General features: G+C 35.9%; 1 pseudogene; it reads right to left on the reverse strand.

Annotated features, from left to right (window-relative positions):
- The window catches only part of LOC125147592 (macrophage-capping protein-like), a 30,858-nt pseudogene extending 13,716 nt beyond the window's left edge, over positions 1 to 17,142 (reverse strand).
- Positions 17,143 to 19,993: the final 2,851 nt, after the last annotated feature.

A 19,993-nucleotide genomic window follows, 5' to 3' on the forward strand; every position in this document is an offset into this window, starting at 1 on the left:
TCACTTTGGAGTGGGATTGGTCCTGTCAGGGCTACTTGCACACTGCCAGGCTTGTGGCCCTGATTTGAATGGGCTCTGGCCAAGAGTGTATTAGAAGGGGCAGATCCACAAAGTACATGGGGATGGAGCTTGCAGTTTTAGCAAGTTCGCTTACAGGTCCTCTGGGAAAAAGGAACTTTGCTGCCACTGGAACTGAGGCCCCACAAAGCACATGAGTTGGGAGGGGTGGTTGAAGAGGTGGGTCTGCCAAAGCACAGGGGAGTTGGGGGGGCAGGGCATGGTATAAGCAAGTTAGGTAGGATATGTTTCCACAGGTGGCTGTGTGTTTATGCTTGGGAGCAGAGGGAGGGAAGTAGTGCCTGCCAGCTTCTTTGTTCCTGGAGGAGTTTCCCAACAATCTCTGTCCCTCCAGACACACTCTAAGATGAGTAAATAACCCTCCCATATGCCCCAGGTGTTTTTCAAACTGCTGCATCTGTGCTGTATCTCTGCAGGCTCTTGTGTTCTCTCTAAGCAGGCAGGGGAGGGGGGGGGGGCGCGGCTCAGTTTCCTCTTGCCCTCCCAGCTCTTCAAGAGCCAAGCTTGCTGATTTTTAATTCCAAATTTTAAGTTCTGTTGGTTGTAAGAACTTTTGAAATTCTGCCTCTCTGGTTTTCAAAGCCAAATGTTATGGGGATTCTTCTTCCTTGTGCAGGCTCCCTGGTGTGATAGTCTGTTTCTCTCCTTTCTTAGTGCCTCTGGGTCCCTCCTTCCCACACAGTCCTGAGATCTGTTCAATCCTCACCAGGTCGCTGCCCTTCCTATCCTCTTTGATGTGGCCTCTCCTCTACATTTAGTTGTGGAGTTTGTTCCACCAGTCTTCAGGTCATTTTCTGGGTTATTTACACTGATGTGAGTGTTACCTAGCTATATCCATGGGACAAAGTAAGCTTAGGGTTCTCCTATTCTGCCATTTTCCCAGCATTACCTTGGGAACCATTTTGAATAGAAGAAGTGCTAGCAAGCATTTTGACCTTACTGATTGGTCAATTACAATTGTTCAGTTACAACCTATGACTATTTCAAGGTGGGTCACTTAATAAGTCTGTTTGTGTCAGCTGAACAGTCACTATGGACTCTTTTGCCTTGCTCAAGTTTCCATTGCTCAAGCCTGTTGCCTAAAAGCAGCATTTACATTAACTTCTGGCATTAACTGGAATGCTTTAAAACTGCTTTCACAATCAAATGTGATATTTCCTGGAAGTTTGTAGTAGATTCCCGCAATGAAATTAAGGAAGTTTCCCTCTACTTCCAGTGTTCAAAATTTTGTTTATTTGTTTTAAATCAGGAATGTATGTCAAACACCTTTCCCCAATGATTAATACTTATTTTTAAGACTGGATCTTATTAACACATGTTTAAAATATTGATCCTTGCATTCTTGGTATAGGTGATATTTGGTTAGGATGTATTATTTTTAATGTTTGTTTATTTTTGAGAGAGAGAGAAACAGAGCATGAGCAGGGGAGGGGCAGAGAGAGAGGGAGACACAGAATCGGAAGCAGGCTCCAGGCTCTGAGCTATCAGCACAGAGCCTGATGCGGGGCTCAAACTCACGAACTGTTAGATAATGACATGAGCTGAAGTCAGACACTCAACCGACTAAGCCACCCAGGCACCCATGGGTGCCTTATTTATACTTTGCAGTGCCAAGTTATTTGATAATTTTTGAAAACCTATACTGTACTAAGGGATTGCTTACATAGAATAAAATGTACATCTTTTATTTTATTTATTTATTTATTTATTTATTCATTTATTTATTTATTTTTGAGAAAGAGTGCAAATAGAGGAGGGGCAGAGAGAGAGAGAGGGAGACACAGAATCCTAAGCAGTCTCCGGGCTCTGAGCTGTCTCCAGGGTCTGAGCTGTCAGCACATAGCCTGATGCAGGACTCGAACTCATGAACCATGAGATCATAACCTGAGCCAAAGTCAGCGTTTAACTAACTGAGCCACCCAGGTGTCCCTAAAATGCCCATTTTAAACACACTGTATAAGAGTTTTGATAAAGGAATACACCTAAGTAAGCACCACCATGATAGAGAACAATTTCACCCCAAAATGTCCTTTGTGCCCTTCCTGGTCAATCCCTGCCCTGTATCACATATATCACTGATTTTTATTGCTGAGAAATATTCACTTAAATGGATATCCCACACTTTGTTTATCCGTTCTCCTGTGGACATAAACTTTCTAGTTTTTAACTATCATGAATAATGCTATGAACATTCATATACAAGGAAGTTTTTACAGTCTTTTCAGTTCTCTTGGGTAAATACCAAGGAATGAAATTGATGAGCTATTTGGTAAGCATATGTTTACATTTATAGAAAACTATGAAACTTTTTTCCAAAGTATATGTACTATCTTGCATTTCCACCAGCAGTATATGAAAGTTCTAGTGGCTCTACATATTTACCAACACGTAGCATTGTCAGTTTTTAAATTTTTCCTATTTTAGTAAGTATGTAATGGTATCTTATTGTGGCTTCAATATGCATTTCTCTGATGACTAACGATCTTAAGTATCTTTTAATATGCTTTTTGGGCATTCATGCATCTTTGGTGAAGTTTCAAAGTGAAACTTTGCCCCTATAAAAACTGGGCTATCTTCTTATCTTCTTATTACTGTAGGTAGAAGCCCTTTTTCAAGTATATCTTGTGAATATTTACTTCTAGTCTGTAGCTTAACTTTTCATTTTCTTAAGTATATTTCAAAGAACAGAAATTTTAAATATTGGTAAAGTCAAATTAATTTTTTTCTTCTGCGGTTAGTGTTTTTTGTGTTCTAAGAAAATTTTGCCAACATGAAGGTCACAAAGATTTTCTCCCGTGTTTTTTCTAAATTCTTATCATATTACCATTCACATTCAAGTATATTATCTATTTCAAGTTTTTCTGTGTGTATAGTGTGAAGTAAAGGTTGAGGCTTGATAAGTACATAGGTGGTAGGTAGGTAGGTAAATAGGTGATAGGTAGGTAGATGGATAGATATCCAATTAGTCCAATAACATTTGTTGAAAAGGTTATCCATTTCCCTTTGAATTACTGACAAAAGGTTGCCAAGAATTAATTGATTAGGAGCCCCTGGGTGGCTCAGTCGGTTAAGCATCTGACTTTGGCTCAGGTCATGATCTAAGGGTCCATGAGTTCGAACCCCACATTGGGGTCTGTGCGACAGCTCAGAACCTGGAGCTTGCTTCAGATTCTGTGTCTCCCTCTCTCTGCCCACCCCCCAACTTGCACTCTGTCTCTCTATCTCTCTCTCTCTCAAAAATAAATAAACATTTAAAGAAAATTGACTACATATATATGTTTGTCTACTTCTGGACTTTGCATTCTGTTCCAGTTATATATATATGTCTATTCTTATAACAATATATACTATCTCTACTATGGTTGCTTTATAAAAAGTCTTTAAATCAGGTCATGTAAAATTTCCAACTTTGTTCATTTTTTTCCAATTTGTTTTCTTCTGCATTCTTTGTATTTCCATATAAAGTTTAGAATGAGCCTGTCAATTAGGAAAAAAAAAATTGCCTGGATCTTGACTAGGATTATGTTGAATCTGTAGATTAATTTGGGGATAATAATATTGATTCATCTAATCCATAAATATGATCTATATCTTCATTTACTTAGGGTCATTTAAAATATTGTTCAGTGATTTTTAAAAATGTTTTTCAGTACAGAGCTAACACACATATTTTGTTAGATATAATTCTAAGTTTAACATTTCTTATATACACATTTTTAAAAATTCAATTTCAGGGGCGCCTGGGTGGCTCAGTCGGTTGGGCGTCCAACTTCGGCTCAGGTCACGATCTCGTGGTCTGTGAGTTCAAGCTCCACATCAGGCCCTGGGCTGACAGCCTGTTTCAGATTCTGTGTCTCCCTCTCTCTCTGACCCTCCCCTGCTCATGCTCTGTCTCTGTCTCAAAAATAAATAAATGTTAAAAAAAAAAAAAATTTTTTTTAAATTCAATTTCAAATTGATTTTTGTATATAGACTTTTGCATTGTTAATCTGTACCTTTTTTGTTATATATATATATATAAATATATTGTATATATAAATATATATATTTTAGTTATATATTATAAAATGTAATATTTATTAGTTTTAAATTGTATATAATATAGTTTATTATATATATAAATTAGTTTATTATATATGTATATAAATTAGTTTATTTTATATATATATATATATATATATATATGGGAGGGGCAAAGAGAGGGGGAGACACAGAATCTGAAGCAGGCTCCAGGCTCTGAGCTGGCAGCGCAGAGCCCGATGCAGGGCTCAAACTCACAAACTGTGAGATCATGACCTAAGCCAAAGCCGGACGCTTAACCAACTGAGCCACCCAGGTGCCCCAGGTAATACTTATTTCTTAAATGAGTAAGAAAGTTTCATCCTCCTCTATTTTCTAAAAAAAAAAAAAAAAAAAAAAAAAAAAAAAAATTTGTATAGGATTGGTATTCTGTACATGTTTGATAGAACTTAGTACTGAAGATATCTGGACCTCAACTTTGCTTTATGGTAATATTTTTAATTATTCAATTTCTTACTTGATATGAGTCTATTCAGACTATTTCTTCTTAATTTGTCCTGTTCAAGAAATGTGTCCAATTCATATAAGCTGTCTAATTATTGATACAGATATTCATCATATTCTATTATACTTTTAATGTTTATAGAAACTATAGTAATGTCTCTTTTAAAGTTCCTAATGTTGGTAATTTGTTTCTTTTCTGTTTTTTATCAGTCTGGCTGGAGGTTTGTCAATTTTATCAATCTATTCAAAAAACTGGCTTTTGGTTTCATTGAATTTGTCTATAGTTGGTCTACTTTCTATCTCATTTATTCCTGCTCTTTATTGTTAAGTTCCCTTCTGCTTACTTTTAATTTAATTTGTTCTTTTTCTAGTCTTAATAAAATATTTTTATTGAAATAAAATTCACATACCATACAAGTCAACAACTTAAAACGTACAATTTGATATCTTTTAGTATATTCATAGAATTGTGTATTCATCATCACAGTCAATTTTAGAACATTTTCATTACCCCCAAAAGAAATTCTATATACCTTAGCCCTCACTTCATAATTACTCCATCCCCTAATTACTCCACCTGCTTTTGTTCTTTATAGAGTTGCCTATTCTGGACTTTTCATATATATAGACTCATATAATATGTTGTCCTTGGTGAGTGATTTTTCACTTAATATATGTTTACAGAGTTCATCCATCTTGTAGCATGTATCAGTACTTTATTCCCTTTCATTGCTGAGTAATACTTCATTGTATGACTTTTCTACCTTAAGGTAGAAACTTAGTTTATTAATTTTTTACCTTTTTTTCTAATATGGACACTAAGTGCTGTAAACTTTCATTTAAGCACTAATTATTTCCATCATACTAAGGGTTTTCCTTATTCTTTCTCTAATTAAATACATTTATTTTATTTTTGTTTTTGTTTTTATAATGCCCTTTAATATTTCAAGAAAAAAGTAATAGGATGAGGAACATGATATCTGATGTATATATCTATCAGGCTCAACTGCAATACTCCTTGAAGATTTTAAATGCAATTTCAAGAAAATACTGTACTTGATCACAATCAATACATTTCTATCAGCTGTTCTTGATCAAATTGCTGAGATCAAGGTATCTCAACTTTGGCATAGTTGATATTTGGGCCTGATCATTCGTTTCTATTCGTTTCTATTCTCTTCTTTTTTCTCTCTTTTCTCTTTTTTTCTCTTTTTTCTCTTCTCCTTTCCTTCCTCTTTTAAAAAATGTTTATTTATTTTGAGAGAGAGAGAGAGTGGGGGGGGGGGGTAGAGGCAGAGAGAAAGAGAGAGAGAGAGAGAGGAAGAGAGAGAATTCCAAGCAAGTTCACATCAGCACAGAGCCTGATGCAGGGTTCAAGCCCACAAACCAGGAAATCATGACCTAAGCCAAAACCAACAGTCAGACACTCAACCAACTGAGCTACCCAGGTGCCTTTTTTTTGCCTTTCCTTTCCTTCCTTTCTTCCCTTTCTTCTGTTTCTGATATAACTGACATATAAGATTATATTAGTTTCAGATGTATAATATAATGATTCAATATTTGTATATATTGTGAAATAATCACCAAATCATTAACATCCATCATCACACATAGTTACAATTTTTTCTTATGATGAGAACTTTTAAGATTTACTGTCTTAGCAACTTTCAAACACACAATACAGTATTATTAACTATAGTTATGATGCTACACATTAGATCCCTAGGATTTATTTATTTTATAACTGGAAATTTGTACCTTTTGACTACTGTTCCCATTTCACCCACCCTTACCTCTGGCAACCATCAATCTGTTTTCTGAGTTCAGGGGCTTTTTTTGTTGTTTTGTTTTTGTAGAGTCCACTTATAAGCAATATCATACTATTTATCTTTGTCTGCATTATTTTTCTTAGTATAATGTTGCCAAAGTACATCCATGTTGTCACAAGTGGCAACATTTTTTTATAGGCTGAATAATATTCCATTGTACACACACACACACACACACCCCACATTTTCTTTATCCATTCATCCATTGATGGACACCTAGGTTGTTTCCATGTCTTGCATATTGTAAATAATTCTGCAGTGCTCATGGGGGTGCTTACATCTTTTCCAGTTAGTGCATTTGTTTCTTATAGATAAATACCCAGAAGTGAAATTACGACATCATATGGTAGTTCTATTTTTAATTTTTTGAGGTATTTCCATACTGTTTTCCATAGTAGGTGCACTGTAAATACGTTGATTTTAAATCTGTTTTGTTATTTTACTATAAACATTAAAGGTTAATTTTCCTGTAAATGCTGCCGTATCCCATAGCTTTCATTGTCTTTCATATGTGACTATTTCATAACTTCCCTTCTGGTATCTGAAGCTCATTTTCTAGATTCCTTGGGATGGGATCATAGGAACAAAGAAGTTCCTGCATGTTCATAGATTTGTCTGTGCCCTTCATACTTGGTTAGTCATGCCAGATACAAAATTCTTTGTTCATGCTTTCTTTCCTTGACTATCTTAAACGTATTAATCAATGTTCTTCTGGGATAAAGTGTTGCTGTCAACATCTGATCATGATCTAATTATCTTTCCCTTATAAGTCATGTGGACTTTTGCCAAAATGCTCAAAGGAGTTTTCTCCCTCTCTAAAATCTGGTGGTTTTACAAATATATTGGTGTTGGTCATTTTGGCTCATTGTTCACAGATACACAATGTTCTTTTTCAATATATAGTTTTAAATATTTTGAAGAAAGTGTTGTGTCAGTTCCAACCTATTGATAGTGATGCTGTCACCTAGGAATGCCTGAGCCCCTTGCCTGGGTCCATATTACTTGTGACAAACCCCAATGGACATTTCCTAGACTGGAGCTGATGTTGGTGCTGGATGAGCCTTTGTCATTCTTATTATGATTGTAGGGCACACCTCAGCAAAACCATCAGAGACTTTGAAGAACAAAATTTATTACTCACAGATTCTGGAGGGTACAGGGCATGCCTGAGGGTTACATGGCAAGATCACAGGTAGAGAGAATGGGATGGGGGGAAGCACATACCTGGGGCTCTGTCTTTATTAGGGTCAGAGGGTAGTGTGCCTAAGGTTCTATGGTTCATTCTTTATTGGCAAATTTCAAGCATAAGAGTTAGAAATTAGTGCATGGGAAGGGAAAGGCAGAGACACTCAAGTGGCCAGTTATCTAGGTTACCCAGGTATCTCTAAAAGAGGAACTTCATGGGTGGGGGCAGCCTGGTTCCTTATCCAGTTGTTTTGCTTATAGCTGCATCATAGTTGACAATACTTTTGTTGGTGATGGATGTCTTTGAAATGGATGCCTTGGCATCAAAGGCTTAATGTCAGGCAATAATATTACAGTCAAAAATTAAATGTCAGATACTTACAGTACAGAAAGTTTTCTTGAAATAAAATTTTTAAGCATCATTCTATTCACTTGGTTATTTATTTTGGAATTCCTATTATCTCTGTTAGATCTTCTTTCCTTATTTTCAATGTCATTTTCTTTTTAATTCTTTTATTTCTTCTTCATTTAAAAATTGTCCTTTTTGGGGCGCCTGGGTGGCGCAGTCAGTTAAGCGTCCGACTTCAACCAGGTCACGATCTCACGGTCCGTGAGTTCGAGCCCCGCGTCAGGCTCTGGGCTGATGGCTCGGAGCCTGGAGCCTGTTTCCGATTCTGTGTCTCCCTCTCTCTCTGCCCCTCCCCCGTTCATGCTCTGTCTCTCTCTGTCCCAAAAATAAATAAACGTTGAAAAAAAAATTGTCCTTTTTAGGGGCGCCTGGGTGACGCAGTCAGTTAAGCGTCCGACTTCAGCCAAGTCACGATCTCGCGGTCCGTGAGTTCGAGCCCCGCGTCAGGCTCTGGGCTGATGGCTCAGAGCCTGGAGCCTGCTTCCGATTCTGTGTCTCCCTCTCTCTCTGCCCCTCCCCCGTTCATGCTCTGTCTCTCTCTGTCCAAAAAATAAATAAACGTTGAAAAAAAAATTTAAAAAAAATTGTCCTTTTTATTTTTATTTTTTTACTTTATTTATCCAGTCATCTGTCGATGCACTGGGATTACTTTCACCTTTTGGTTATTGTGAATAATACTGCTATGAACTTGGGTATACACATCTCTCTTTGATTCCCTGCTTTTGATTCTTTTGGGTATATACCCAAAAAAGGAATTGCTGGATCATAGGGTAATTCCATTTTAGTTTATTTCAAACTTATTTTATTGTAATAAAATTTACAATTTTAACCATTTTAAGTGGGCATTAAGTATATTCATGTTGTTATGCAACCATCACCACCATCTGTCTCCAAAACTTTTTCATCTTCCCCAGTTGCAATTATATCCGTTAAATAGTAACTCCCCATCAACCCCTGCAGCCCCTGGCAACCACTATTCTACTTCCTATATCTATGAATTTGATTACTCTAGATATGTTGTATAAGTGCAGTCATATGATATTTGTCCTTTTGTGTCTGGCTTATTTCATTGAACATGTTTACCAGGTTCATCCATGTTGTAGCATGGGTCGGAATATCCTTCCTTTTTAAGGCAAATAATATTCTATTATAGGTATATACCACATTTTGTTAATCCATTCCTCCATTGGTGGACACTTAGGTTGCCTCTATCTTTTGGTTGTGAACACTGCTGCTTTTATTACAATGAGTGTACAAATATCTCTTTGAGTCCCTGCTTTCATTATTTCTGGATATGTACCCAGAAATAGAATTGCGAGATCATATGATAATGATTTAATTTTTTGAGAAATGACCATCTACCACTTGCTAGTGCCTCCTACCAGCAAAACACAAGGATTCCAATTTCTGCATAGCTTCGCCAACACTTATTATTTTCTTTTTTGTGTGTGTGATAATAATCACTTTAAAGGATGTGAGGTAGTATCTCATTGTGATTTTGAGTTGCATTTCCCTAATGATTACTAATGTTGAACACCTTTTCATGTGTTTACTGACCATTTGCATATCTTTGGAGAAATGTCAAGTCCTGGACTTGTCAAGTCCATTTACAAAAAGTCCTGTCAAGTCCATTAAAAAATGTTTTGTTGTTGTTGTTGTTGAATTATGAGGATTTATTTCTGTGCTATCAATTCCATTCCAATTATATATCTGTTTGTATGCCAATACCACACTATTTTGATTTCTGTTGCTTTATAGTAAGCTTTGAAATCAAGAAGTCTGAGACCTCTACTGTTATTCAAGATCGTATTGGCTATTTAGGGTCCTTGAAAGTCCATGTTAATTTTAGGATGGCTTTTTCTATTGCTGTAAAAAAAAATCATTGGGATTGATAGGGAATATATATTTTTCCATCCTCTTACTTTCAACCTGTGCATGACTTTAGATGTAAAGTGAACCTCTTTTAGACAGCATATATTAGAGTCATGTTTTTTATCCATTATGTCAATTTATGTCTTTTGATAGGGGAATTTAGTGCATTTACATTTAAAGGAATTACTGACAGGGATGGATTTACTCTTGCCATTTTGTTTTCTTTATGTCTTACAGCTTTTTGTCCCTCATTTCCTCTATTACTACCTTCCATTGTGTCTTGTTGGTTTTTTGTAATGATGTATTTTGATTCCTTTTCATTTCCTATTGTGTATGTTCTATAGTTTCTTTGTAGTTACTATGGAGATTACATATAATATCCTAAATTTATAACAATCTAATTTGAAATGATACCGACTTCAGTCACAAAATTCTACTCCTTTAAAAAAAAAACTCCATTCCCCTTTGTTAGTGAAGTCACAAATTACATATTTATATGTTGTGTACCCATTAATACAGATTTATTTTTTTAGGTATTTGTCTTTTAAATACTACAAAAAAAAGTGGAGTTACAAATTAAAACTACAATGTTGATTTGTCTATTGTCCATATGTTTATCTTTATTACAGATATTTATATTTTCATATGGCCTCAAGTCAACATCTGGTGTCCTTTCAACTTGAACCATCTCTTGTGGACAGGTCTAGTAGTAATAAACTCCCATAGTTTTTATCAGGGGATGTCTTAATTTTTTCCTATGTTTTTATAGGACAGATTTGCTAAATATAGAATTCTTGATTGACATTTTTTCTTTCATCACTTTTACATGTATTTTTCCACTGCCTTCTGGCCTCTTAGGTTTCTGCTGAAAAATCCACTGATAATCTTATTCACGTTTCCTTGTGTGGGGAATAAGCTTAGGAATCCCCTGGGCTTACACCAATGGGTTAACAAAGCATAAAGAAATACAAAGCCATAAATGCTCACACCCACGTTTGGGTAAACCAGATTGGCACCCCAAGAATATGGAGGTACAAAGGCAACCCAGAATAAAGAGGGGGTGCAGAGCCCCCAGAATAGAGAGGGAGGGGCAAAGGCCCAAAAATAGGGGCACAAAGGTGCCCAATACATAGGTATATGAAATAAGCAAGATTAGATATTCAGGGTGGAAGCACCCCCAATTTAGTACTATAACAGAAAGCTGCTTTCACAGGAAGAAAAGACCAAGTTAGTTAAATAGGTAAATTGGGCTATAGACCCGCTGCTCTGCAGGTAAAGCAGCCCAGAGAGGAGTTGATTTACAAAAGAAAAGGTGCCTTGTTAACCCTAAGGTTATTCCCCCATCTGTCTCATCCCCTAGGCTAGCTAAGTTAAACAGACACAGCACCTCCTGTCTGCCACTAACAACCATCTGCCCAGTGCCAGGATTTGGTTTTACACTGACCCAAACCCCAAACACTGTATATCTTCAAAACATCCCCAAGTTAATGTTTCCAGTTTCCTTTGTCTCTTTGTACATGCCCATCACGTCTGTAAGCCTTCTGATCCAAATAAATACAGAGCAAGGACCCTTATTCGGGCTCTTGACTTTTCCCAGATATTAGCCATCTCTTGCTTTTTATCATGTGTCCTGCTCTTTTGTTGGCCAAAAGAGAACTTTAGACTTAGAGCCTACAACATCCTTATATATGACAAGTCAATTTTCTCTTGCTGCTTTCAAGATTCTCACTTTGTCTTTGTCTTTCAAGAGTTTGTTTAAATGTCTCAGTGTCATTCTCTTTGAGTTTATCCTACTTGGAATTCTTAAATTTCTAGGATTTTTACACACATGACATCAAATTTGAAAATTATTGACAATTACTTTTTCAAAAGATCTCTCAGCAACTTTCTTCCAGGGATACATAATATGTATACAGGTCTGCTTGATGTTGTCCTATGGTCCCTTTGGTTTTGTACAATTTTCTTCATTCTTTTCGTTTTTGCTTCTCAGACTTGATCAATTCAAATGACCTATCTTCAATTTTGCTGATTTGTTCTTCTACCTATTCAAGTCTACAGTTGAACCCCTCTAGTGAATGTTTTCCATTCAGTTATTGCATTTTTCAGCTCCAGAATTTTTGCTTTGTTCTTTTTATAATTTTGAACCTTTTGTTGTTCTCATTTTGCTTATATATTATTTTCCTAACATCCTTTAGTTCTTGGTCCCTGTTTTCCTTTAACTCTGAGCGTATTTAAGACAGGTATTTTAAAGTCTTCATTTAATATATCCAGTATCTGTGTTTCTTCAGGAAGGTTTCTTCCATTTTATTTTTCCCCTTTGAATGGACCATGGTTTTCTGTTTTTTATATGTTTTGTGGTAATTTTTTACTGAAAATTAGATATTTGAAAAAACAGCCACCTCTCCCAGATTTATAGACTTTATCCATGCTGAGAAAGACCCTCAGTAATTAGCAGGGCATGTTCTGATCCCTGGGATCAGTCTGGAGTGGTGACTTAAGGTCTTTGTTGATCTTTCTTAAGGTGTTTCTTAAGGCTTTCCTGACTTGCCCTGTGTGTGCTTTTTTCGTTCTCCCCTATACATGGCTGCTTTTAAATATCTTAATTTCCATAAAACTCTCATCCCAGCCTGCTTTAGGAACCTTCTATTGTGCTACATGTAGTCTCTTGCCTTAGGTATCTGCAGGTCTGTAGTCCCCATACAGCTGTAACAAACTGTCTGATGCTTCCCAGGGCTTTTTCTAGTTATAAGCTTTTCCATATAAGAGCTCTGAGTTAGGCGAAATAAATGAGTCCTTCAGGAAGCTTCCAAGCAGGTTAGAATGTTAATGTTTGGGGGCACCTGGGTGGCTCAGTCTGTTGAGCATCCAACTTTGGCTCAGGCCATGATCTCACAGTTGGTGCATTCAAGCCCCGCGTCAGGTTCTGTGCTGACACCTTCCCCTCTTGTGCTCTCTCTCTGTCTCTCAAAAAATAAATAAACATACCTCTGGGATGCAGCAAAGATGGTCATAAGAGGAAAGTATATAGCAATCCAGGCCTTCCTAAAGAAGGAAGAAAGATCTCAAATAAGAACCTAACCTTGCACCTTAAGGAGCTGGAAAAAGAAGAGCAAATAAAACCCAAAACCAGCAGAAAACAGGAAATAATAAAGATTAGAGCAGAAATTAATGCTATCAAAACCAAAACCAAAAACAAAAAACAGTAGAAAGAATCAATGAAACCAGAAGCTGGTTCTTTGAAAGAACTAACAAAATTGATACACCACTAGCCAGTTTGATCAAAAAGGAAAAGGAAAGGACCCAAATAAATAAAATCAAGAATGAAAGAGAAGAGATCACAACCAACACAACAGAAATAAAAACAATTAAAAGAGAATTTTTGAGCAATTATATGCCAAAAAAATGGGTAATCTGGAAGAAATAGACAAATTCCTAGAAACATATATACTACCAAAACTGAAATAGGAAAAAATATAAAACTTGAACAGACCCATAACCAGTAAGGAAATCAAATTAGTAATCAAAAATCTGCCAAAAAACAAGAGTCCAGGACCAGATGGCTTTCCAGGGGAATTCTACCAAACATTTAAGGAAGAGTTGACACCTATTCTCTTGATACTTTTCCAAAAAATAGAAATAGAAGGAAAACTTCCAAACTCTTTCTATGAAGCGAGCATTACCTTGATTCCAAAACCAGACAGAGACCACACGAAAAAGGAGAACTACAGACCAATTTCCCTCATGAACATGGATGCAAAAATCCTCAACAAGATATTAGCCAACCAGATCCAACAATACATTAAAAAAATTATTCACCACGACCAAGCGGGATTTATACCTGGGATGCAGGGCAGGTTCAATATCTGCAAAATGATTAATGTGATTCATCACATCAATAAAAAAAAGGACAAGAACCATAGGATCCTCTCAATAGATGCAGAGAAAGCATTTGACAAAATACAGCATCCTTTCTTGATAAAAACCCTCAAGAAAGTAGGGATAGAAGGAGCATACCTTGAAATCATAAAAGCCATATATGAATGACCCAATGCTAATATCATCCTCAATGGGGAAAAACTGAGAGCTTTCCCCCTGAAGTCAGGAACAAGACAGGGATGTCCACTCTTGCCACTGTTATCCAACATAGTATTGGAAGTCTTAGCTTCTGCAGTCAGACAACACAAAGAAATAAAAGGCATCCAAATCGTCCAGGAGGAGGTCAAACTTTTACTCTTCGCAGATGACATGATACTCTATATGAAAAGCCCAAAAGATTCCACCAAAAAACGCTAGAATTGATTCATGAATTCAGCAAAGTTGCAGGATATAAAATCAACGCACAGAAATCAGTTGCATTTCTATACACCAACAATGAAGCAACAGAGAAATCAAGGAATCGATCCCATTTACAGTTGCACAAAAAACCATAAAATACCTACAAATAAATCTAACCAAAGAAGTGAAAAATCTATACACTGAAAACTATAGAAAGCTTATGAAAGAAATTGAAGAAGACACAAAAAAATGGAAAAAGATTCCATGCTCCTGGATAGGAAGAACAAATATTGTTAAGATGTCTATACTATCCAAAACAATCTACATATTCAACGCAATGCCTATCAAAGTAACACCATTCTTCACAGAGCTAGAACAAATAGTCTTAAAATTTGTATGGAACCAGAAAAGACCCTGAATAACCAAAGCAATCTTGGAAAAGAAAACCAAAGCAGGAGGCAGCATAATCCTGGGCTTTAAGCTGTATTACAAAGCTGTAATCATCAAGACAGTATGGTACTGGCACAAGAACAGACACTCAGATCAATGGAACAGAATAGAGAACTCAGAAATGGACCCAAAAACATGGCCAACTAATCTTTGACAAAGCAGGAAAGAATATTCAGTGGAATAAAGACAGTCTCTCTAGCAAGTGGTGGAAAACTGGACAGCGACATGCAGAAGAATGAACCTGGACCACTTTCTTACACCATACACAAAAATAAACTCAAAATGGATGAAAGACCTAAACATAAGACAGGAAGCCATCAAAATCCCCGAGGAGAAAGCAGGCAAAAACCTCTTTGATCTTGGCTGCAGCAACTTCTTACTCAATACGTCTCTGGAGGCAAGGGAAACAAAAGCAAAAATTAACTACTGGGACCTCATCAACATAAAAAGCTTATGCACAGCAAAGGAAACAGTCAGCAAAACTAAAAGGCAACCAACAGAATGGGAGAGATATTTACAAATGACGTATCAGATAAAGTGTTGGTATCCAAAATCTATAAAGAACTTATCAAACTCAACACCCAAAAAACAAATAATCCAGTGAAGAAATGGGCAAAAGACATGAATAGACACTTCTCCAAAGAAGACATCCAGATGGCCAACCGACACATGAAAAAAATGTTCAACATCACTCATCATCAGGCAAATACAAATCAAAACCACAATGAGATACTGCCTTACACCTGTCAGAATGGCTAACATTAACAACTCAGGCAGCAACAGATGTTGGTGAGAATGCGGAGAAAGAGGATCTCTTTTACATTGTTGGTGGGAATGCAAGCTGGTGCAAACACTCTGGAAAACAGTATGGAGGTTCCTCAAAAAAACTAAAACTAGAACTACCCTACGACCCAGCAATTGCACTACTAGGCATTTATCCATGGGATACAGGTGTGCTATTTCAAAGGGACACATGCACCCCCAGGTTTATAGCAATACTATCAACAATAGCCAAAGTATGGAAAGAGCCCAAATATCCATTGATGGATGAATGGATAAAGATGATGTGGTATCTATATACAATGGAGTATTACTCAGCAATCAAAAAGAATGAAATCTTGCCATTTGCAACTATATGGATGGAACTGGAGGGTATCATGCTAAGTGAAATTAGAGAAAGACAAAAATCATATGACTTCACTCATATGAGGACTGTAAGAGACAAAACAGATGAACATAAGGGAAGGGAAACAAAAATAATATAAAAACAGGGAGGGGGACAAAACAGAAGACACTCATAAATATGGACAACAAACTGAGGGTTACTGGAGGGGTTATGGGAGGGGGTTGGGATAAATGGGCAAGGGACACTAAGGAATCTACTCCTGAAATCATGTTGCACTATATGCTAACTAATTTGGATGTAAATTTAAAAAAATAAAAAATAAAATTTAAAATAAATAAACAAAACAAGTTTTTAAAAAAGATGTTAATGTTTATTTTTGAGAGAGAGACAGACAGAGTGTGAGCGGGGGAGGGGCAGAGAGAGAGGGAGACACAGAATCCGAAGCAGGCTCTAGGCTCTGAACCATCAGCACAGAGCCAAATGCGGGGCTTGATCTCATGAACCATGAGACCTTGACCTGAGCTGAAGTCAGATGCTTAACTAAGCCACCCAGGCACCCTTCAAACAGGTTAGAATGTTAAAAACTAGGTTCAAGTGAGGAAACTGAAAATTGGGCAACTACTTCTTACCACCTACCCAGTACCAGTTTTAGGGTAGGGGAAGAGTAAGTAAACACACCACAAATTTTTTTTGCCATTTTGAATATGGCTTTTTCTTGACTGAGCATTCACTTGGTTGCTGTAAACCTTTGACTGTTTTTCAAACTTCTATAAAGTTATTTTTTCCAGATTCTAGTTGTTTATTTCATGTTTCTCAGAGAGAACAAGGGCCTAGAGCATCCTAGTCAGCTATCTTCCTCTAGAAGATACATTGATCTTGATACTCTTGATTCCTTGATACATTATTTGCAAAGCCAAATAATTATTCCAAAGTATTTTCCCATTATGCTAAGACATGCGGAATTTGCTTCCCCTATTGCAGCCAAGATGCAAACCACACATATTAAACTCTTAGTACTCTTAAAAATGCAGAATCAAACAATTTCCACTGCTTTAGAGCAATGTTGTTTAAAGCTAGTTCTCACTGTGGTAACAAGCCTGTAACATAATGTAAATAACACTGCTTTCTTCATCTTGAAAATCTTGCTATGAAAAAAGTCAACTGTCAACTAATCTTTGACAAAACAGGAAACACTATCCAATGGAAAAAAGATAGTCTCTTCAAAAAATGGTGTTGGGAAAACTGGATCACTTTCTTACGTCATACATGGAAATAAATTCAAAATGAATGAAAGGCCTAAATGTGAGACAGGAAACCATCAAAATCCTAGAGAAGAACACAGGCAGTAATCTCTTTGTCCTTGGCCATAGCAACTTCTTACTAAACACATCTCCTGAGGCAAGGGAAACAAAAGTGAAAATGAGCTATTGGGATTTGATCAAGATAAAAAGCTTCTGCACAACAAAGGAAACAATGAAACTAAAATCAGCTTTCAGAGTGCAAAAGATATATTGGATAAAGGGTTATTATCCAAAATGTATAAAGAACTTACCAAACTCAACACCCCAAGAACAATCCAATTAAGAAATGAGCAGAAGACATGAACAGACATTTTTCCAAAGAAGACATCCAGTTTCCTAAGAGACACATGAAAAGATGCTGAACATCACTCATCATTAGAGAAATACAAATAAAAATCATGATGAGATACCATCTCACACCTGCCAGAACGGCTAAAATTAACACAGGAAACAACAGATGTTGGGGAGGATATGGCGAAAGGGGAACCTTCTTACACTGTTGGTGGGGATGCAAACTGGTACGGCCACTCTGGAAAAAAAAAAAAAGGGAGGTCCCACAAAAAATTAAAAATAGAACTACCCTATGACCCAGCAATTGCACTATTAGCTATTTACCCAAAGGATACAAAAATATTGATGGAAAGTGGTACATGCACCCCAATTTTTATAGTAACATTATCAACAATAGCAAAAGTATGGAAAGAGCCCAAGTGTCTGTTGATTGATGAATGGGTAAAGATGATGTGATAAATATACACAGTGGAATATTACTCAGCCATCAAAAAGAACGAAATCTAGCCATTTGCAAAGATACAGATGGAACAAGAGTGTATTATGCTAATAAAATGTCAAAGAAAGACAAATACCATACGATTTTACTCACACATAGAACTTAAGCAAAACAGATAAACATGAGAAGGCAAAAAAAAAAAAAAAATGAGGGAAGCAAACCATAAGAGACTTAACGAATCACTGGGTTCTACTCCTGAAGCCAAGACTACACTGTTATGTTAACTAACTTGAGAATAAAAAATAAAATAAAACTGTCATCTTTATCACCAATTTATATAATGGGACTAAGCATTGTTAATATATAACTCTAGTTATTAAATTTGCATCCCTAAGATTTTAATTGAACAATGCTGATATAATAAACCTACTATTTTCTAATGGTTCTGTTAAAAATCTTTTCAACTCTTAATAAAGGTCTGATGTGATATATTTTAAAATTCTACTAGTATTTATAGGTTATATTTAGCAGATAAATATTTATAGTTATAGGTTATATTTAGCAGATAAAGCTCCAAAAAAATAAAAAAGGTGAGGGGAGCAAACCATAAGAGACTCTTAACTATAGAGAACAAACTGAGGGTTTCCCAAGGGAGGTAGGCAGGGATGGGCTAAATGGATGATGGGTACTAAGAAGGGCAGTTGTTATGAGCTCTGAGTGTTATATGTAAGTGATGAATCACTAAATTCTACTCCTGAAGCCAATATTATACTCTATATTAACTAACTAGAATTGAAATAAAAATTTGAAAGAAAAAAGTCAGCTGAACAAAACCATATACTTATTGATGTAGTTTATTTACATTTTGATGTAATTTCCTTATCTTGTTGTGGACCAGTAACAAATACCATGCCAACTCTTCTGCAAACCACACTCTAAGTAGCACTGTTTCAGAGCATTTTTAATTATTACCTTAGTTTATCTTTCTATAGACTATTTTCCCATGGTTGTAGAAGTAAAAAGGGAATGTGGGACAGTTAACACTGATTATTTTTAATAAGGGCCACTTTTTCCTATCTCACAATAAAAGTCTGAAAAAATACTTCATGTCACAGAGCCTTAACTTTGTTCCTTTTTAAGTGTAAAGTAAAAACTAGAACATACATAATTGAGCTATTATGCAAGTTATTTTATCTTCTAAGAGTTAACAACTATAATAAGTTTTATTATACAGGTATCAAAGGATAAGATTAATATGTTATTAGAAGTTAACCATTATGTATCTATTTTACATAATATAATTTAGATCCTGATATATCAAACCCATATAAAACCTACATTGCAGTGGAGTTTACATTTATGCCTTTAAAATAGATATTATAATAATAATTCTGGTTCTTTGTTGTACTTAAAATTAGTGAATGCATTTTCTAGAAACGATTGACTCAAGATACAATTCATCTCTATAAAATGCCCTGAAATATAAAAGTGCACATCACCCTGTGTTCCATTTGAAATGTTCTTTTCTGAATTCTTTAAAGTGGTTAGCCTAAAACAGATTTGTGTTAGAAATAAGCCTACTGGGATATTGGAACACCCAAATAACAAAAATCTAAGGATTTTTTTTTTTTTTTGGATTTTAAATCCTCTTTTATCTGTCATTATCTTTGTACAACTAATTTTAACAGAACAGTGCTGTAATGGAATTTCAACAATACTTCAAAAAGTGGAATAAGGACTTCCACTCCTTTTGGCTGTTCCTTTTATTAAAAATCTGCTTTTACATTTGATAAGACTGCCTTATTCCTAATGTTCTTTTTGTAGCTCATCAGTCTTACTGCATCAAAACATATATTTAATTGAATGCTACATTCACACAGAAAGTAAACTTAAAATCGTCAGATAAAAGTTAATAAAGCAGGCAGCTAAGGACATTACAGGTCTGCTACTGTTAATTTTGCATAACTCATCAGTATTGTGGGGTAATATCCAAAGACATTAGGAGAATAGGAATGTGAAATCTATTTTATTCTGATAAATCTGATAGTTTGACAAAGGGTACTCTCTAGTGTTGATAATTCCTTCCTTTTTCTCAAAATTCCCAACATTGTGCCTTCTAAAACACCATCTTATACCGTAGTGAAATAAGTGCTGTCAAAAGAAATGATTGCTTTTTGTGTTGCTGACTATTCAGATGAAGATGTCATTTCTCAT

Source organism: Prionailurus viverrinus, chromosome D2, assembly GCF_022837055.1.
Source record: "Prionailurus viverrinus isolate Anna chromosome D2, UM_Priviv_1.0, whole genome shotgun sequence".
Taxonomy (NCBI): Eukaryota; Metazoa; Chordata; class Mammalia; order Carnivora; family Felidae; genus Prionailurus; species Prionailurus viverrinus.